Below are 19,729 nucleotides of genomic sequence, written 5' to 3' on the forward strand. Positions count from 1 at the left end.
ACATCATCATCAAACACTTGTTAAAGGAGGATTTAACAGAAATGTTTAGGTGAAAACTATGCTCTAAATGTGCTCTGCATCTCCGATCATTTAAAATGGTTCCGCTCAAATAAACAATGAATTAATAAATAATAATTAGTGCTGTCAAAATTAGCGCGTTATCGCAGGTGATTAATTTTTTCAGTTTAACGCGTTAAAAATATTTAACGGCGTTAACACAGGGGCGGGGCTAGTGTTGGCCACCCCACTCACAACTGCTGCCTCTGTCTCTTTTTTCTTGCTAATTTAGTCACAGAACGTCTTTACGAGCATTTCAAACAGGAGATGTTTCAGACGCGTGCTTCAACTTCACTTCAGCGTCAGGCGTGAGTCAAAGGAGCGCGGAAACTGTACTGTACTGAACAAAGGCGCTGCCGCACGCTGTAGCCTTTATCATGCAATGTCGTGGTCAGTTAAGTCATGAAGGTGATTAAAACTGTGCTTGCGTGAAATATATGAGTCACATTTAAGAACATGTCTCTGAAATGGTTTTCAAAACTGTCCTGCACTTTCTCACTCATCTAACACACTCGTCAGATCATTAATAGAGACTTTAAGACCTGAAGTGGGTCAGAAAATGTAAAGTGAGTTGAGAGAAAACACGATGCGTGTCAGATCCGCCTCGGCAGCCAAAATAACCTATTAACCCAGCTGCTGTGATGTCTGTTCATCTAAGAACAAAAAAAAAGGAAATCAATAACTTTATAGCTTTAAGGACTCATCTGTATTTAATTTAGAATTTAGTGTTTGATAACTTTATGAGAAAATTGTTTAAAGTTCACTTAAATTAGAAGTTATTTTTATTCAAGTCTAATAAATATTAAAATTGATGGCTCTCAATTATACTGTAATGTTGAATGGCAATAGTCAATGGTTAAATATTAGGGAAAAAAATATTATTTTATAGAGACATCAATATTGGTGTCAGTGATACTGGCCTTCATTCATTAAAAAGATGCCATTAATCAAATATTAAAAATATACCATCTTTATGTTGTTTCTACATTAATTTGAAGATTAAATGTGAAATTATTGCAATATAAAAGTAGATTTAAAAAGTTTAATGTTAGGTGGGATTAATCACGATTAATTTCAGGAAAAAATTGTGATTAATTAGTTAATTTTTTTTAATCGATTGACAGCACTAATAATAACATAAGGTATTTAGTCTTGTTTCCATGAACTGCATTTTTCTTATTTTGCTAATTATCTGCCAATGGGGAAAGAAATTAAAAGTATTCTTGTTTCTGTCTGCATTAAGATGATTTTTCTTCCCCTACGGAGGACAATTGGACATGTTTTATGTAAAAATGCACTTAAAAGGAAAATCCCCCAGGAATCAAGACTAAATATATTTGACCATTTTTCATCTAGGCCTATAGAAACTGCATCTTAACTAAATAATTTTAAGATATTTGTGCTTGATAAAAGACAAAAATACAAATTTTCAGCGTGAATGAATGAACTAGGTATTTAAATATGGCTTACAACGATATGGCGTAAGAGAGGACAATTAGCTTTAAAACGGGGGAGGAGACCATAAGAAACTCTGGGTTTAGTGAAGAAAACCTGCTCCCGACCAGGTTAGGCTCACAGAAGTTACCACGGTAAAGGACTCTGAGTATCAGTTACCTCTCTTTCAGAAACAGGCTTGACTTACCCTGCTGTCCCGGGTTTAACCTCCTATTTTGAAACAGAAAAGCCTGAGTTTCTCAGATTTCAGGTTTAACACTCCTTGACCTCCTTTCTGAAACATATCGTCTTGTGCTGTCTTCTCATGTTCTGAGGAAATATGCATATTTATTGATGTGAATAAAAATGTACAAAAAAAAATGTTCAGTACAGTAACTTTTTGTTCCATGAATGCTTTCACTTGAACAATAATCTGCCAAGTGTCTGTCAAAAGAGACCAAACTTAAGTCTGTATTCTGAAACTTTCAGGAATTGTTTTTCCCCTTTATTTTCTCGTCTGCTCTCAGAGTACACATGAAAGTTAAATGGATATAGCATAAAACATGAACAATGTTTTGCACTTTTCTGTGCACTCTTGTGATTTTAGAGAACTCGACTCCGAGCAGGACTTTTATTTTGCTCTTGAGGTGTGTGACGTCATCAGCCCGCGCGACACGCATCTGTTGTGATTCGGCTGCAGAAAGGTTGGCGTTTTTAAGCATTTAAAGCGTTTCATTCATACAAAACCGTTCCGTGTAATTCTACAGTTTTTAAAAGCGATGTAAATTGCGTAATTACACAGACTGTAACAGTGTAATGCTTTATTTTGATGCATTAATAGACGTTGTTTTGAACAGCGCCAGTAAAAGCGCTCTCGAGCATGAGAGAAAACAGAAGAGATGCGTCTCTCTCTTCACTCTCTAAACCGAGAATCAGTTTAATGTGAACACGAATTCAGTCACTGCTTAGTATGGAGAAACACAGCTGTTTGAATCTCAGAGTGAAGTGATTCTCAAAATGATTCATTGAGTCGACTCTCTCGAGTCACCTGCTGCTGCAAACACGAGTCATCACAATATTAACTAATCAACTGCAATAGTCTAATATTTAAATATAATTTATTATTAAATACTGAATTCAAACAAAAAAAAGTGAGTGTACATTTTCCCCCATTCTTCTAAATTGAATTGATTTTTTAATATATATATAAAATTAAGTGATTGAAGGCTAAGATAATCAAAATGAACTCTGACTCCCTTACTAGTGTGCTGACTACCGAACTAGTGAGCTGACTACTGAACTAGTGTGCTGACTACCGCACTAGTGTGCTGACTACCGCACTAGTGTGCTGACTACCGCACTAGTGTGCTGACTCCCTCACTAGTGTGCTGACTACTGAACTAGTATTCTGACTCCTGAACTAGGGAGCTGACTACTGAACTAGTATTCTGACTCCTGAACTAGGGAGCTGACTACAGAACTAGTGTGCTGACTACTGAACTAGTGTGCTGACTACTGAACTAGGGAGCTGACTACTGAACTAGTATTCTGACTCCTGAACTAGGGAGCTGACTACAGAACTAGTGAGCTGACTACTGAACTAGTGTGCTGACTCCCTCACTAGTGTGCTGACTCCCTCACTAGTGTGCTGACTCCCTCACTAGTGTTCTGACTCCTGAACTAGTGTGCTGACTACCGAACTAGTGTGCTGACTACTGAACTAGTGTGCTGACTCCCTCACTAGTGTGTTGACTACTGAACTAGTGTGCTGACTACCGAACTAGTGTGCTGACTACTGAACTAGTGTGCTGACTCCCTCACTAGTGTGCTGACTACCGAACTAGTGTGCTGACTACAGAACTAGGGAGCTGACTACTGAACTAGTGTGCTGACTACCGAACTAGTGTCCTGACTACTGAACTAGTGTGCTGACTCCCTCACTAGTGTGCTGACTACAGAACTAGGGAGCTGACTACAGAACTAGGGAGCTGACTACTGAACTAGTGTGCTGACTACCGAACTAGTGTGCTGACTACTGAACTAGTGTGCTGACTACTGAACTAGTGTGCTGACTACTGAACTAGTGTGCTGACTACTGAACTAGTGTGCTGACTACTGAACTAGTGTGCTGACTACCGAACTAGTGTGCTGACTACCGAACTAGTGTGCTGACTACTGAACTAGTGTGCTGACTACTGAACTAGTGTGCTGACTACCGAACTAGTGTGCTGACTACTGAACTAGTGTGCTGACTACTGAACTAGTTTGCTGACTACAGAACTAGGGAGCTGACTACTGAACTAGTGCGCTGACTCCCTCACTAGTGTGCTGACTGAAACACATCCAGAGATTTAGTTTGGATTTATGTTTCTCTCTGTTAATTATTCTCATCTTGAACACACAGATAAACTGAGATCCAGGTTATAAAGATGTCGTTTATTAAAGAGGAGAGTGAAGACATGAAGATTGAAGAAGCGTTCAGAGTCAAGCAAGAAGATCCTGAGGAACAAACAGGTGTGTTTTTATTCTCAAAGCTGAACTCACTCATTTGATCCCTAATTTAAAATCCCCAGCTCTGCAGCAATTAGTGATATCTATAAAGAATGTCATATCACATGATCAGACAAATATTAATGCTGCATACAAGTTGAGCGTTCATTATTATTACATCACACATCAACATAAACAAAACAATTATTTTCTTACTTTAATGCTTTAATATCCAGACTAAGAACAATGCAATGAGGGGGAAAAGTTCATTGCATTTTTTAAAATCAGTAAAATTATAAAAAAAAAAAAAAAGTTATAATTGTGAAATAAAAAGTCCAGTTGTCTTTTTTTTAATTCAATGGTGGAAAAAGGCTTCCAGGTATGGGTGTCATGTCACAAAATATTTTTTAAAAGACTGAACTTGTATATAACGTGATCATAATTTAATGAAAACATTTTAAGTTACTAAATATAATGCTTTCATGTCCATAGTTATTTAAACAGCACATAAATGATATACAGAAAGCAAGCAAAGAACATTTACATTATTGAATAACGTGACTGACTTCAGTCTAGTGTGAGTTTAACTGAACGTCTCTGTTCAATAAAGCTACCTACAATCTCTTACTTGCATCGTTTGCACATTTCACTTTGTTGTTTATGAGAGAATTCACGAGTCTAGAATTCAGTCAGCGTATGCGCGCTCAACTCATCTGAACGCCTCTGATTGGCCACTGCATTCATAAGCTCAACAGAATCGTGTGTGATTGGCTATCATGCGGATAAAAACACAGCAGTTGATGCATCATTAGCAGAGCTAAATTTAATGCTGCAATTAACACTTTTCATTTTCACTTTATTTGTGACATCCTTAATAGATTGTTGAATTGTACAGGGGCATATTTGTCCAATTTGCTGGCATTTTGCCACAAACCCATGTTAATTTCAGACCTGTGGCCAGGGTAAGGCTAAAGGTCTTTCCACACTGAGCTCAATATCGGACACGATGACATTACAATCTCAAGGGAATAATTGACAATTATGATTTTTGCCATAATCGTGGAGCCCTTTTATAGCGTGTTGTAAATAAAATACAAATAAAAAAAAAAAAACATTTTTTCAGTCTCCTCACAGTCTGCCTCAGTCACAGTCACACTGATTAGCAGCTTTAGGGGAAGGCCCTTTGTCTCTCAGGTGAGAAGCACTTAATATTCAAGACCATAACCACTCCCTCGCAAAACATGTCTTCAAAAATTTAAATCAATATATTGTTTTCTGTGAATGAGTAAGTAGAATGATTTTCACATAATTGTGAAGTAAATATTCTAGCCTACAAGACTGATTACTCAAAAGTCTTATTCAGGACTATTTAGTGTGGCTTTTATGGCCTTATTTCAGCAAAACTTACAAACCACGCATAATATTATTTTTCTAAAAAATGCAAACATGTACATCCACCTTGATCACATAATATTGTAGCACAGTTTGTGCTGAATACAAAAAAAATACATGTTGGTCAATAGTATATTATAAGTAGCTGAAATAAGCACAAATATCAGGGCATGCCAACACATCTCACTCGATGATGGTTTAAAGTGACATAAACAAATACAAGTATTTCAAGTGTAGCTTGATGCAAATTTTACCTCTAATTACAGTCAGGTCCATAAATATTGGGACATCGACACAATTCTAACATTGTTGGCTCTATACACCACCACAATGGATTTCAAATGAAACGAACAAGATGTGCTTTAACTGCAGACGGTCAGCTTTAATTTGAGGGTATTTACATCCAAATCAGGTGAACGGTGTAGGAATTACAACAGTTTGCATATGTGCTTCCCACTTGTTAAGGGACCAAAAGTAATGGGACAGAATAATAATCATAAATCAAACTTTCACTTTTTAATACTTGGTTGCAAATCCTTTGCAGTCAATTACAGCCTGAAGTCTGGAACGCATAGACATCACCAGACGCTGGGTCTCATCCCTGGTGATGCTCTGCCAGGCCTCTACTGCAACCGTCTTCAGTTCCTGCTTGTTCTTGGGGCATTTTCCCTTCAGTTTGGTCTTCAGCAAGTGAAATGCATGCTCAATCGGATCCAGGTCAGGGGATTGACTTGGTCATTGCATAACAGTCCACTTCTTTCCCTTCAAAAACTCTTTGTTTGCTTTTGCAGTATGCTTTGGGTCATTGTCCATCTGCACTGTGAAGCGCCGTCCAGTGAGTTCTGAAGCATTTGGCTGAATATGAGCAGATAATATTACTCGAAACACTTCAGAATTCATCCTGCTGCTTTTGTCAGCAGTCACATCATCAATAAATACAAGAGAACCAGTTCCACTGGCAGCCATACATGCCCACGCCATGACACTACCACCACCACGCTTCACTGATGAGGGGGTATGCTTAGGATCATGAGCAGCTCCTTTCCTTCTCCATACTCTTCTCTTCCCATCACTCTGGTACAAGTTGATCTTGGTCTCATCTGTCCATAGGATGTTGTTCCAGAACTGTGAAGGCTTTTTTAGATGTCGTTTGGCAAACTCTAATCTGGCCTTCCTGTTTTTGAGGCTCACCAATGGTTTACATCTTGTGGTGAACCCTCTGTATTCACTCTGGTGAAGTCTTCTCTTGATTGTTGACTTTGACACACATACACCTACCTCCTGGAGAGTGTTCTTGATCTGGCCAACTGTTGTGAAGGGTGTTTTCTTCACCAGGGAAAGAATTCTTCGGTCATCCACCACAGATGTTCTCCGTGGTCTTCCGGATCTTTTGGTGTTGCTGAGCTCACCGGTGCGTTCCTTCTTTTTAAGAATGTTCCAAACAGTTGTTTTGGCCACACCTAATGTTTTTGCTATCTCTCTGATGGGTTTGTTTTGTTTTTTCAGCCTAATGATGGCTTGCTTCACTGATAGTGACAGCTCTTTGGATCTCATCTTGACAGTTGACAGCAACAGATTCCAAATGCAAATAGCACACTTGAAATGAACTCTGGACCTTTTATCTGCTCATTGTAATTGGGATAATGAGGGAATAACACACACCTGGCCATGGAACAGCTGAGAAGCCAATTGTCCCATTACTTTTGGTCCCTTAACAAGTGGGAGGCACATATGCAAACTGTTGTAATTCCTACACCGTTCACCTGATTTGGAAATTAAAGCTGACAGTCTGCAGTTAAAGCAAATCTTGGTCGTTTCATTTGAAATCCATTGTGGTGGTGTATAGAGCCAAAAATGTTAGAATTGTGTCGATGTCCCAATATTTATGGACCTGACTGTATATTATAGGATATTCTTGCAAGCATTATAGATAGTTTGTGTTTCTGGTGTAGAACCAAACTATATCTTAATTTAATGCTGTATATTGAGCAGCGAATGATGTTAAATCCATATAAGAAATGCATATCTGAGGAAAAATACATTGTTGGTCGGCGCCACCTAACGTGCAGGCGTGAACTAGCAGAAGGCGAACAATCGTTTCACGCTCCGTGTGAAATGGCCTTAAGCCTTGCCCAGCATTACACACGCTCCGCCTATGAGCTTAATAGGTATAGGATCTAGTTGTATGTTGGTTTTGATGTCTGTTGTTTTATGCCATTTAAACAGGGGTTAACTTTTATTTGTGTTTTCTTGCCTTAGACCTGATGCTACTGAAAGAAGAGGATAAAATACTGAACGAAATCAAAGAGGAAGATCAATACACAAATCACCATGATTTCAAAACTGAAGAAAAATCTTTTAGTTGTTCACAGACCGAAACAACTTCCATACAGGAAAGTGCTCAAAAGACAGGAAATATAAGTTATTTCACCTGCCAAGAGTGTGGAAAGAGATTCACTCGTAAAGGAAGCATTAACAGGCACATGAGAATTCACACTGGAGAGAAGACTTACACATGCCCTCAGTGTGGAAAGAGCTTTCATCAACATGGAAGCCTTAAAACCCACATCAGTACTCATACAGTAGAAAGGCTTTTTACCTGCCAACAGTGTGGGAAAAGATTTAAACAACAAGTAAACCTGGATGACCACATGAGAGTACACATTGGAGAAAACCCTTTCACTTGCCAGCAGTGTGGAAAGAGTTTTAACCGAAAAGGAACCCTTGATCACCACATCAGAAGAGTACACACTGTAGAGAAACCCTACACATGCCCTCACTGTAGAAAGTGTTTCAGCCAAAAAGGAACATATGAATACCACATAAGAAATCACACTAGAGAGAAACCCTACAGATGCCCACAGTGTGGAAACGGCTTCATTCAAAAGGGACACGTTATAGACCACATAAGGATTCACACTGGAGAGAAGCCTTTTACCTGCCAACAGTGTGGAAATAGTTTCCGCCAAAAAGGATGCCTTAACAGACACGTGAGAACACACAGTAGAGAGAAGTAATTTGTATGCGGTCACTGAGGAATGAGTTTCAGAAGTGAAGTGGCCCTTAAATACCACATGAAGATTCAGATATGAGAGAACTGCTCTCTATTATCAGTGTGGAAGAGGTTTCACAGACCGGAAACACCTGAGGAATCATGTAATAAAAGCACTATATAAATAAAGGTGGCTTAATAACTCTGGAGAGAAGCCTTACATGTGTCGTCACTTGCAGAACCAAAGCATACTTGGAGGTTTATACGGAGCCTGGGAAGTCACCTGTAGGAGAAAAAAAACAAACAATTAGTTGCGACGGTTTTGCAATCTGTCCCCTTAGTTTATAATCCGTACTCACAAATTCTTAAATTTTTTCCTCGGTTTAACAAACGTGCCCACGGATCCATAAACCGTACCCACAAATTCATAATCCATGCGCACGCTTTCGCAATCCGTTCCCGAGGGTTTGTAAACTCACATATTTATGGCGCCGCCCCCACCCGCAGATTCAACCAGACCGCCTGTTTAGGCCTTGTATTGTGTTGTGTTTATTAAACATTATTTTTCATAGTAGCCCATGAGACCATGATCCGCACTCACAAAATAGTCTTCTTTTTAGCATTTATTTTACATTAATCACCAATAGGATAAACCACCGCCTCCTCTGTTTTATCCTATAGCTAATGTAAAATAAACGCTAAAAAGAAGAATAGAAAATCTCCTGAATTTTCTAACAAACTATAGAGTTTCGAGGGGAGAAGGTTAAAAAAGAAATCCAAAACAAATAATGTATAGGTTATGTTGTCATTCCTTTGCTCTCTAACTGTTACATTTAGAAGAAGCTTTTATCCAATACGATTTACAAAAGAGGAACAATTTAGTCAAAAGGCCGTCATAACACAATGCCAGGTTTATTATACAATAATAGTTAAGTGCTAAGGTTATCACAAATAAACACAAGATTTTGATGCAAATCTTGCTTATTAAGTCATTGTAGGATATTCCTGCTACAATTGATAGAGAATCACTGAAGACAATTTGATGAATCTGTGAGTAGAGTTTACAAACCTGCGGGAACGGATTGCGAAAGCATGCGCACGGATTATGAATTTGTGGGTACGGATTAAAAACCAAAGGTACGGTTTACAAAATCAGTGTGCACCGATTGGAAATTCTGGGGTACGGTTTATTAATCCGTGGGCACGATTTGTTAATGCGAGAGAACAGTTGAAGAATTTGTGAGTATGGTTTATAAACTGAGGGGACAAATTGCAAAACCGTTGCCACAGATTGTTTTTTTCTCCTACAGGTGACTTCCCGGGCTCCGTAGGTTTACGCAAGTCCTGATCTACTTTTAGCTATATTCTTTTTTAAGTGTATCTCTGCAGTGTTTGGGTTATTTCAGTTGTGGCAGGAGAAGGGCCAGATTTAATAAATAGGGCACATTAGAGTGAGACAGCAATTCCAAAAGCATTGATGGGAGTGAAAAGTTCTCATGATCTACTGACAGTGCTCAGATTAAAGAACACAGCAGCTCATTTAGATAATGACTAACACAATCTACCAAGAGTAGATCAAATTACAAATAAAGTTGCTTGGATATTCTAATAATGTCTCTCTGCATTTCTGCTCTTACAGCAAGTATTGCCAGTTGCCAGCCATCCCGTATAATACGGAATCATCCCATATTTAAGGCATCAAAGTGTTCCCTATGAAAGCTACGGAATGCAGTTTATCCCATATTTGCAGGTATATGCCAAATTCTCAATTGTACTCAATCATTCTTTTTGGACAAATCATTGTCGAGGAACACTTTAAGACCCAGAGGAATCTTCTGCTGGCTGGTCACTCCCGCTTCACAGCGATAAGGGTTCGCACTGCAACAGCAATTACGTTAATAGTCTGTGGTTTAGTTTCACCAAATCAGTTTGGGTGAATGAAAACAACATAATTATTGATCACGGGGACAACATCCAGCAAGGCAAGAACACATGCAATCTATCTGAGTGTAGGCGTCTTTCACTATTGTAAGTTAATTGTAAGAAAAGAGGCACATTTTAAAAATGTTAACATCTAGTGTATTTTTAAACTTCAAACAAATTCAAGCACCAAACAAAAAAATCCCACACTCTTAAAAATTTAATAAAAAAAAGCATTTTCAGGCTGCAATAACATTTTAGTTCAAAAATTTGACAGTTAAAAAAAAATGATTTATTGATTGGTTTTAGACTTTCAGTTGTTATGCTTGCAAATTTGATGTCATATGTAAGCTATTTGCTCTTTGATAGCTCAGTTAGTAAAGCGGAGGACTGCAGAGGTGAATCCACTGAAATCCATAGGCCAATGGTACAAATCTGACTCAAAGGAGGAAACTTTTGGGGCAGTCGTGGCCTAATTGTTAGAGGGTTGGACTTGTAACCCAAAGGTCGTGGGTTTGAGTCTCTGGATAGTAGGTGACCAGCTCTCTCTACTCCACCTTCAATGCCACGACTGAGGTGAGACCCTTGAGCAAGAATCGAACCCCGAACTGCTTCGCGGGCACCGCAGCAAAAATGGCTGCCCACTGCTCCAGGTGTGTGTGTGCGTGCGTGCTTGAAGGGGTAAATACAGAGCACAAATTTTGTTGTGTTCTGTATGTGTACCGAACAAATACCGTGTTGTTTTTAACCACTGCATGTGCGGAACTTAATCTCTTTATTTCATATCTATGACTAAAACTTCACTATACATTATTACTATACATTACCCCCTGTCCAATAATTGCTCAGGCATACAAGAATACCATATAAGGTCCATATATCATTTTCACTTTGCACACGGCCACACTCCGTTAAACTTCACTACACTAAACTGTTAAAAATGCAACACTGTCACAGTACGTCGGACAACCACACTACTTAGGGTTTATGTTATATTTTTAAAACAGTTTACTTAGCCACAGTACGTCGGGCAAATCAACACTATAACACACAACAGTTATGAAATAATTCTGTGACCACACTGCGTTGGGTCAATTCAGTTACTTTAGAATTTCATCAAAACTATCACAACTTCACAGTCAGTTTCAGTTACGTTAGAAACTTACAACTCTGTTTCAGTTACTGTAGAAACAATAGGTCTAATACAGTTCTGCCACCACACTACTTCGGGCTGATACAGTTCCGTTAGAATCTTAAACAGAATTTGTAAAGAATAGGCTTAAGAACTCCTCCTGCTGATACTGACTAAACCAGACTGTGTTCTGTCCTTCAGATTCTAACGGAACTGAATCAGCCCGAAGTAGTGTGGTGGCAGAGTTGTACTGGAATTGTTGTTTCTAAAGTAACTGAAACTTGGTGTTGGTCTGTTATAATTCTGTTAAGATTCTAAAGTAATTGAATCAGCCCGACGTAGTGTGGTGGCAGAACTGTATTAGACCTATTGTTTCTACAGTTCTGGAGACAGACCTTAGTTTCAGTAGTCATGTCAAAGCAGTAACTAAATCAGCATACTATCATCTCAAAAACATTGCAAGAATTAGATGTTTTGTTTCCAGTCAAGACTTGGAGAAACTTGTTCATGGCTTTATCACCAGCAGGGTGGATTACTGTAATGGTCTCCTCACCGGCCTTCCCAAGAAGACCTGTAGATGAAAATCTGTAGATGGAATAATCTCCATACAAGTTCTTTGTGCATTTGTCTTTTTTTCTACTTGTTACTTTGCACTTTTTGTTAGAAAATGTTTATTTACTATTTATTCAAGTTTTTTAAGGCATCTAATATTTTGATACTTAATTTCCATGATCTAAATATTCTTAAATTCAAATTTGTTGTCATTTGGAGGTGTGTAGGCCTTCTTGCATTATTATGCTGTTACATTGTGATTATATATTCAGTGGCATAAAATGGTCTTTAAAATGACAATAATATCGCTTATCGCAATTATTTCTGGGGCAATATATCGCACAACAAAAAGTTGTTTTCGTGACAGGCCTAGTATAACCTAATATATGATTCGTAACTAAATATGAAATGTATGTTCTATTTTATTTTTTACTTGTGCTAGTTTATGAGCATTTTGTGATTAATAAATCAATGACAGAAATTAACTTGACCATTAGAGGGCAATGTCTGACTCCTTACCCCGGTTTCACAGGCGAGGCTTAAGCTAGTCCCAGACTAAAATGCATGTTTGAGCTGTCTCGACTGAAAATATCTTGCTCTGACATTATCTTAAAATATGTCAGTGTCATTGTTCTGTGTCAAGATTCACATCTTAATGTTTTCTTCCAAGGCATTTTGAGATTTCCTTACCAGTGCGCTGACTACCGAACTAAGGAGCTGACTGACACGCACCCAGAGATTTAGTTTGCATAAATTTTTTTTCTTTGTTAATTATACTCCTCTTATACAGGACAAATTGTCCAGACACACAGAAAACTCCTGGTGAATCATCTGAGATCCACGTGACAAACTATTATAAAGATGGCGTTTATTAAAGAGGAGAACGAAGATGTGAAGATTGAAGAAGTATTAAGTCTAAAACATGAAGAGACTGAGGAACAAACAGGTTGGTTTTCATTCTCAAAGCTGAACTCACTCATTTAGTCCTTATTAAAATATCTATTTCTACTGAAATTAATAACATTTCTGAAGAATGTCTTATGAGTGTCATAATTAATGAGCTCTCTCCCTGAGAATGAGCATCAGAATGAGCTTTATTGGCCAAGTATGTTTACACATACAAGGAATTTGTTGTAGTGACAGAAGCTCCACAGTGCAACAGAAAGACAGCAACAGGACAGAACACAGGTAATAAAACAAAATAACAAGAAATAGCCAATAACCAATGTACAAAGCAGCAAAAAAATAAAAATTACACAATATATAATATAGGCGACTATGTATGTACAGGTCAAGTATGTGCAAATTAGAAATGAGAAAAATAAAAATAAAATAAGTGAGTGTGGTGAATGGATAATGAATTAGTTGTGTGTTCTACGTTTATTTATTGAGTGTTCATGAGATGTATTGACTGAGGGAAGAAACTGTTCCTGTGTCTGGTCGTTCTGGTGCACAGAGCTCTGTAGCGTCGACCAGATGGTAACAGTTCAAAGAGGTTGTGTGCTGGATGTGAGGGGTCCAGAGTGATTTTACCAGCCCTTTTGCTCACTCTGGATGAGTACAGTTCTTGGAGAGTGGGGAGTGTTGTACCAATGATTCACTCAGCAGTCCGGACTACCCTCCATAGTCTTCTGAGGTCAGATTTGGTAGCTGAGCTGAACCAGACAGTTATTGAGGTGCAGAGGACGGATTCAATGATGGCAGAGTAGAACTGTTTCAGTAAGTCCTGTGGCAGGTTGAACTTCCTCAGCTGGCGAAGAAAGTACAACCTCTGCTGGGCCTTCCTGACAATGGAGTCAATGTGAATATCCCACTTCAGGTCCTGAGAGATGGTGGTGCCCAGGAATCTGAATGACTCCACTGCAGTCACAGTGCTGTTCATGATGGTGAGTGGGGGGAGAGCAGGGGGGTTTCTCCTGAAGTCCACGATCATCTCCACAGTTTTGAGTGTGCTAAGCTCCAGGTTGTTAAGACTGCACAAGACAGCCAGCTCCTTAACCTCCTGTCTGTAAGCAGACTCGTCACCGTCCTGGATGAGGCCGATCAGTGTGGTGTCATCTGCGAACTTCAGGAGCTTGACAGAGGGGTCTTTAGATGTGCAGTCGTTGGTGTAGAGGGAGAAGAGCAGTGGGGAGAGAACGCAGCCCTGAGGAGCTCCAGTGCTGATGGTTCGAGTGCTGGATGTGAATTTGCCAAGCTTTACTAAATGCTGTCTGTCTGTCAGGAAGCTGTTGATCCACTGGCAGACGGAGGTGGGGACGGAGAGCTAAGTTAGTTTATTTTGAAGGGTTTCCGGGATAATGGTGTTAAAAGCAGAGCTGAAGTCCACAAACAGGATCCTCGCGTAAGTCCCTGGTCTGTCCAGATGCTGCAGGATGAAGTGCAGTACCATGTTGACTGCATCATCCACAGACCTGTTTGCTCTGTAGGCAAACTGCAGGGGGTCCAGTAAGGGTCCAGTTATGTCCTTCATATGAGCCAGAACCAGTCTTTCGAATGATTTCATGGCTACAGACGTTAGAGCCACAGGTCTGTAGTCATTAAGTCCAGTAATTTTGTGTTTCTTTGGGACGGGGATGATGGTGGAGCGTTTGAAGCATGAGGGGACTTAACACAGCTCCAGTGATCTGTTGAAGATCTGTGTGAAGATGGGGGCCAGCTGATCAGCACAGATTTTTAGGCAGGCTGGTGACACACCATCTGGACCAGGTGCTTTCCTTCTTTTGTTCTTCCTGAAGACCTGGCACACATCTTCTTCGCTGATTTGAATTGTAGGTGTGGGGGAGAGAGGGGTTGCTGGAGGTGTGAATGGTTGTGTGGAGGGGTGTTCTGGGCGGCTGTGGGGTGATCGTTCAAAACGACAAAAGAACTCGTTGTACACACACATACAGTACAGACGCACATTTGGATGCTCACAGAAATGTGTTGTCAGTGTCGAGGCACATTGTTGTCACAACGGATGCCTCCAGATTGGGCTGGGGTGCTGTATGTAACGGCCACACAGCCTCTGGCTGCAATAGCATATCAATTGCCTCAAGTTGCTAGTGATACTGCTTGCCTTACAGCTGCAACTTCGGGGCAAGCATGTGCTCATCCAGATGGACAACACATCGCATTGATTTGGGGAGGCTTAGGTAGACCTGTTCACCTCCAAGGAGTGCTCCTATTGCCAGATGTATTATTCCCTGACCGTAGCCCCCCTCAGCACAGATGCACTGGCTCACCTGCGTCACCAAATCTCATAACAGTTCAGCGCTGTCCATAGGAACCCCAATACCTCAGTATCACCATAACATTGAACGTGGCTGACTGAAAGGGAATGTCTCACTTACATATGTAACCCAGATTCCCTTTCCACTGCGTGGTACGACTCGGCACGGAACGATTCGGCTCGGTTTGCGTTTCCTCGGTTGCAGTTGCGTTTGATCCTTTGCTGGCTGTGCCGATTTAAATCTAGCGGGTCTGTTGTGTCTCATGTCGCAAGTTCAATGAAGCAGGCAGTGACGATTCTCTCTGGCCAATCAGTGATCAGCAGAGTTTACACGTCACATTTTGGAAACGGTACGGTTCACTTGGAACCTCAACCGAGGTGGTACTGAAAAAGGTACCAGGTTCTGTACCCAGTGGAAAAAACCCTAAAAGTTAACCAAACTGTACCATGCAGTGGAAATGCGCCATAAAGGAGGGAACAGAGCAGTTACATCCCTCATGCCACAAACTTGACCTACTCCTAAAGGACAGAGACAAGTTCTCAGCTCCTCAGCATAAACCTGAATGAGTGGATGTATGCCGCCATCTTATATAACCGTATGTAGGGAAGTGGCTTGATATGCGGCCAATATTCATTGGTCATTTCTTGTACTACACAGAGGTGATTGGGCTCCCAAGTGAGACCCCGACAAAAAATGACAGCGAAAATCTCAAGCATCAAGCATGTAGCCCTTACCCATTGAATAAAACAAGAATGTTGCCAAAAACTCGCATAAGCCATAGCCACAAGCATATTGCCCTTAACCAGATAACCTAATGAGTATGTTGCCAAACCTGAAGAGCTTAATCAGCAACATGTTCTCAATAACCAGATAGCCCTAAGAACAAGAGTGCTCCCAATAACAACCAGACAGCTTAGGAATAAGCATGCTCCCAATAACAACCAGATAAGTAAGGCACATTGTCAGTATGATCACACAGCACGAGCATTTCACTGAAAACAACTAAAGTCTTAGCATGTTGCCAATAATCTGAAAGCATGAAAGTAACTTGGCTTAGCTTCCTGAAGACATTCAGAGATGAATGGAGAGCGAAACATAGTCAGCTGGGACGTGGAGCTTGATCTCTTAATCCTACTTCATGTGGGGAGTGAAGATCCCATTTAACTTTCTTTACTTGACCCTCTAACTCTAGCACTATCTATTCTAATTGTATTTTATCTATGTCTTTTTATTAAAAAATAACAATAATAATAATAATTATCTGTACTGCGTTAGGCTAACCAAGACTTGTAATAGCACTTGCACGTTGTTGCTCTTTTGTTGGTTTTGATTGCTTCTTATGTCCTCATTTGTAAGTCGCTTTGGATAAAAGCGTCTGCTAAATGACTAAATAAATAAATAAATAAACTTGTTCTTAAGTCAGTCTTATAACTCATGGAGTTCATATCAATAATATAGCAATACGTGAAGCAATGATACCGAATCAGGAACTTATGATCAATGCGCGAAAACCTGCACTTACCCCACAGTCCCTTACTTACGGCTCGCCCGAGCGATTTCTCCCGGTTTAATGCACGTTACAACAGCTTGTGCGGGGCAGTGCCTATTATATCAAGTGAAAAATAATGTTGACACATGTTAATGCAGTGACAAGTGTGTTGCCAGTAGCACAGATAGTACCGCGCATTGCCAACTAAACAACTAAATGAACCCAAGCAACGCAGATAGCCTTAGAAACACGCATGTTGCCAAGAGCATTAAAAAGAACTTAGCTTGTGAAAAGGATGCTTGACCTCTTGATATCCTTCTTGGGGAAGTTCCCCTCTGACTTGTTCTTGAGTCGGGCACATAACTCGTGGAGTCCATTTCAATAATGTAACTATGCGTGAAGCAATGATACTTCTGAATCAGGCAGCTTATGATCAATGTGGTGAATTCACGTGTTCAAGTTAATGACTTGAATGAATCGGAGGTGAGTCCACTGGAGAAACTAATTCCACTCGCTAAATTCCCGATTCCTAGTGATGATGATGTTTTGCCTGCCGAATTCGCCATTTAATTAGCTATTGAGCAATGCGAAGCTGGTGATAATACTGAAGGACCTTATATATAAGTGCTGTGATAGGTGTCGCATCCCTATAGGTAGACGTGGATCAGCTAAGAGTCAGCTGATGTGAGCTTGACTAACGTGACCTGCCAGAACTGACGCTACATATTGTAGCAAAATTTGCTTAAAAAGGGGAATATTTATTATTAATTAGAATTAATAATAAATATTTAGATTAGATCTTAGAATTTACTGTAGCAGAATCGATATTACTATTACTTGATCTGTCCGTCCACCGAGCAAACAATTATTTATCAATTCTAGGAAAGATTATTTTCCTGGCCAAGGAACAATAGCCTTCCTACTTGTACAGTGCTAGCAGTAGTTTAGCATGTAGCAAGGAGCAGCATTCAGTGACATCCAATCGTGAGCAGAACACAGAGACAATCAATTGTAGATATAAGGGATTTAATAAATGAAACTATAGCTAACATACAACTAAACTAAGCAAAACATATATTTACAGAATGAAGGAGAGTAAGGAAAAGAGAGAGAAGAGCAAAAGAATAGCAGTATTTCACATCAATTAACCACAACCCAAATGAGAATCATCAGAGAATCACAAGTCACCTTAAAAAGGGGTTCAAACTTAACACGCATCTAAATAGTTGTAAACGTTTACTTGCATTAGGTTTGTTGCTGAATGAGAGTCTTGATGCGGTAGACAAAAAGTTCTTGATTTCTTTAGGAGTGAGCTGAATATTTTCCTCTGGTTCTTCTGAAGATAGGAAGGTCCACAGCAAGTCCACAAAGTTACTTGAAGCTAAAACTGCCAGAAGGTTAACTCAAGAGGAGAGTTTGGGAGCGTGTCTGTCTCAAAAAGAAGAGTTTTTGAGCACCGATTAGTCTGAGTTCAGAACTTTTTTGGTAGAGTGGCCAATCAGAGGCATGATTTTTTAGCGGGAGAAATTTTCTTTGTCTCCGTTTATGGTCCATTATTGTTATTGCCAGTCTGGAGAGTTGGTGCAGTTTTACTTCAAAACATAGTAAAAATTGTATGATGCATTTCACGATCACATAGTGTACCTCATTGTTCGAGGAATAAAAAGATCATTTTGATACCAAAAAAGTAACCTATAGAAGAAATTGAGATACACTTGAATATAGGCATTTAGAGTCTAACTAATACAAGTAAAGGGTTGTAACTAGGTTGATGTAATAGGGAATATACATAAAACACATGCATATACCAGATATATTTATAACTGCTGAATTATGGCCTAAATAAAGCAAATGTCTTTATGTGTGTGATGTGTATTTGAAATTGTGGAGACCACTGGTCTAGTCAAGCCGTTGGTGCCTGGCACGGGGGGGTCATTCATTACTCTTCGGAATGTGTTTGAAGTTTGATAGGGAGACCAGAGAGGTGACCTGCTTAGCCTCTTTTTGATAGTGGGGAAAGACCATTGGCAATTTAGCACCCATATAAATGTAAATGGTGAGGCCAGGTCAGTAATTTATATGCAGATGTCAAAAGGCTAAAAGGGTCTCTTAAAACCAAGTAACCAACCATCAATGAGCTTACGCAGACGCTACAATATATAACTCAAAGTGCAACCCTATTCAAAGTATATTGCAGCACATGGAAATGGCTAACATTTACTATAATACATTGTTTTGTTTTGTTTTTTAGTGTAGTACCATTTTAATGGAAAACAGTGTTATAGTCAGCTTTTACAGTATGGGTTAACATGTATTTGTTTTTTCACTGTAGACCTGATGCCACTGAAAGAGGAGAGGCATGAACTGAATGAAATAAAAGAGGAGGAAAAGTATGAGAAACATGATTATATAACTGGAAAAAAATCCACAAATACCGAAAAGACTTCCTCACAAAAAAGAGCCCAGAAGAAATCTTACAAATATTTCACCTGCCATGAATGTGGAAAGAGTTTCAGTCTAAAACAAAACCTTAACGTACACATGAGAGTTCACACAGGGGAGAAACCTTTCACCTGCCAGCAATGTGGAAAGAGTTTCAGTCAAAAACAAAATCTTGAAAACCACATGCGACTTCACACAGGAGAGAAACCTTTCACCTGCCAACAATGTGGAAAAAGTTTCAGTCAAAAACAAAACCTTGAAAACCACATGAGAATTCACACAGGAGTAAAACCTTTCACCTGCCAACAATGTGGAAAGAGATTCAGTCTGAAACGAAACCTTGAAAACCACATGAGAATTCATACTGGAGAGCGACCTTACAGCTGTCAACATTGTGGTAAGAGTTTCATTCAAAGAGGGAACTTTAAAAACCACATGATTCTTCACACTGGAGAGAGGAATTTTACCTGCCCTCAATGTGGAAAGAGCTTTAAACAAAAACAAGGCCTTCATTCCCATATGAGAATTCACACTGGAGAGGGTGGAAAGAGTTTCACACTTACACAGACCCTTAATTCCCACATGAGAATTCACTCAAGAAAGGACGGTTCGATATG

At 39.6% G+C, this 19,729-nt stretch overlaps 1 protein-coding gene and 1 long non-coding RNA gene across 2 annotated transcripts in view; one reads left to right on the top strand and one right to left on the bottom strand.

Annotated features, from left to right (window-relative positions):
• The window catches only part of LOC306861610 (polyunsaturated fatty acid 5-lipoxygenase-like), a 587,266-nt gene that overhangs the window by 152,352 nt on the left and 415,185 nt on the right, over positions 1-19,729 (bottom strand). The gene's annotated exons all lie outside the window — the stretch shown is intronic.
• Positions 2,136-8,573, top strand: LOC306861679. The gene is made up of 3 exons (XR_013783496.1): positions 2,136-2,195; positions 3,896-4,005; positions 7,633-8,573. It is a non-coding gene; the product is annotated as an uncharacterized lncRNA (long non-coding RNA).

Source organism: Barbus barbus, assembly GCF_936440315.1.
Source record: "Barbus barbus genome assembly, chromosome: 42".
In the NCBI taxonomy this organism is placed as follows: Eukaryota; Metazoa; Chordata; class Actinopteri; order Cypriniformes; family Cyprinidae; genus Barbus; species Barbus barbus.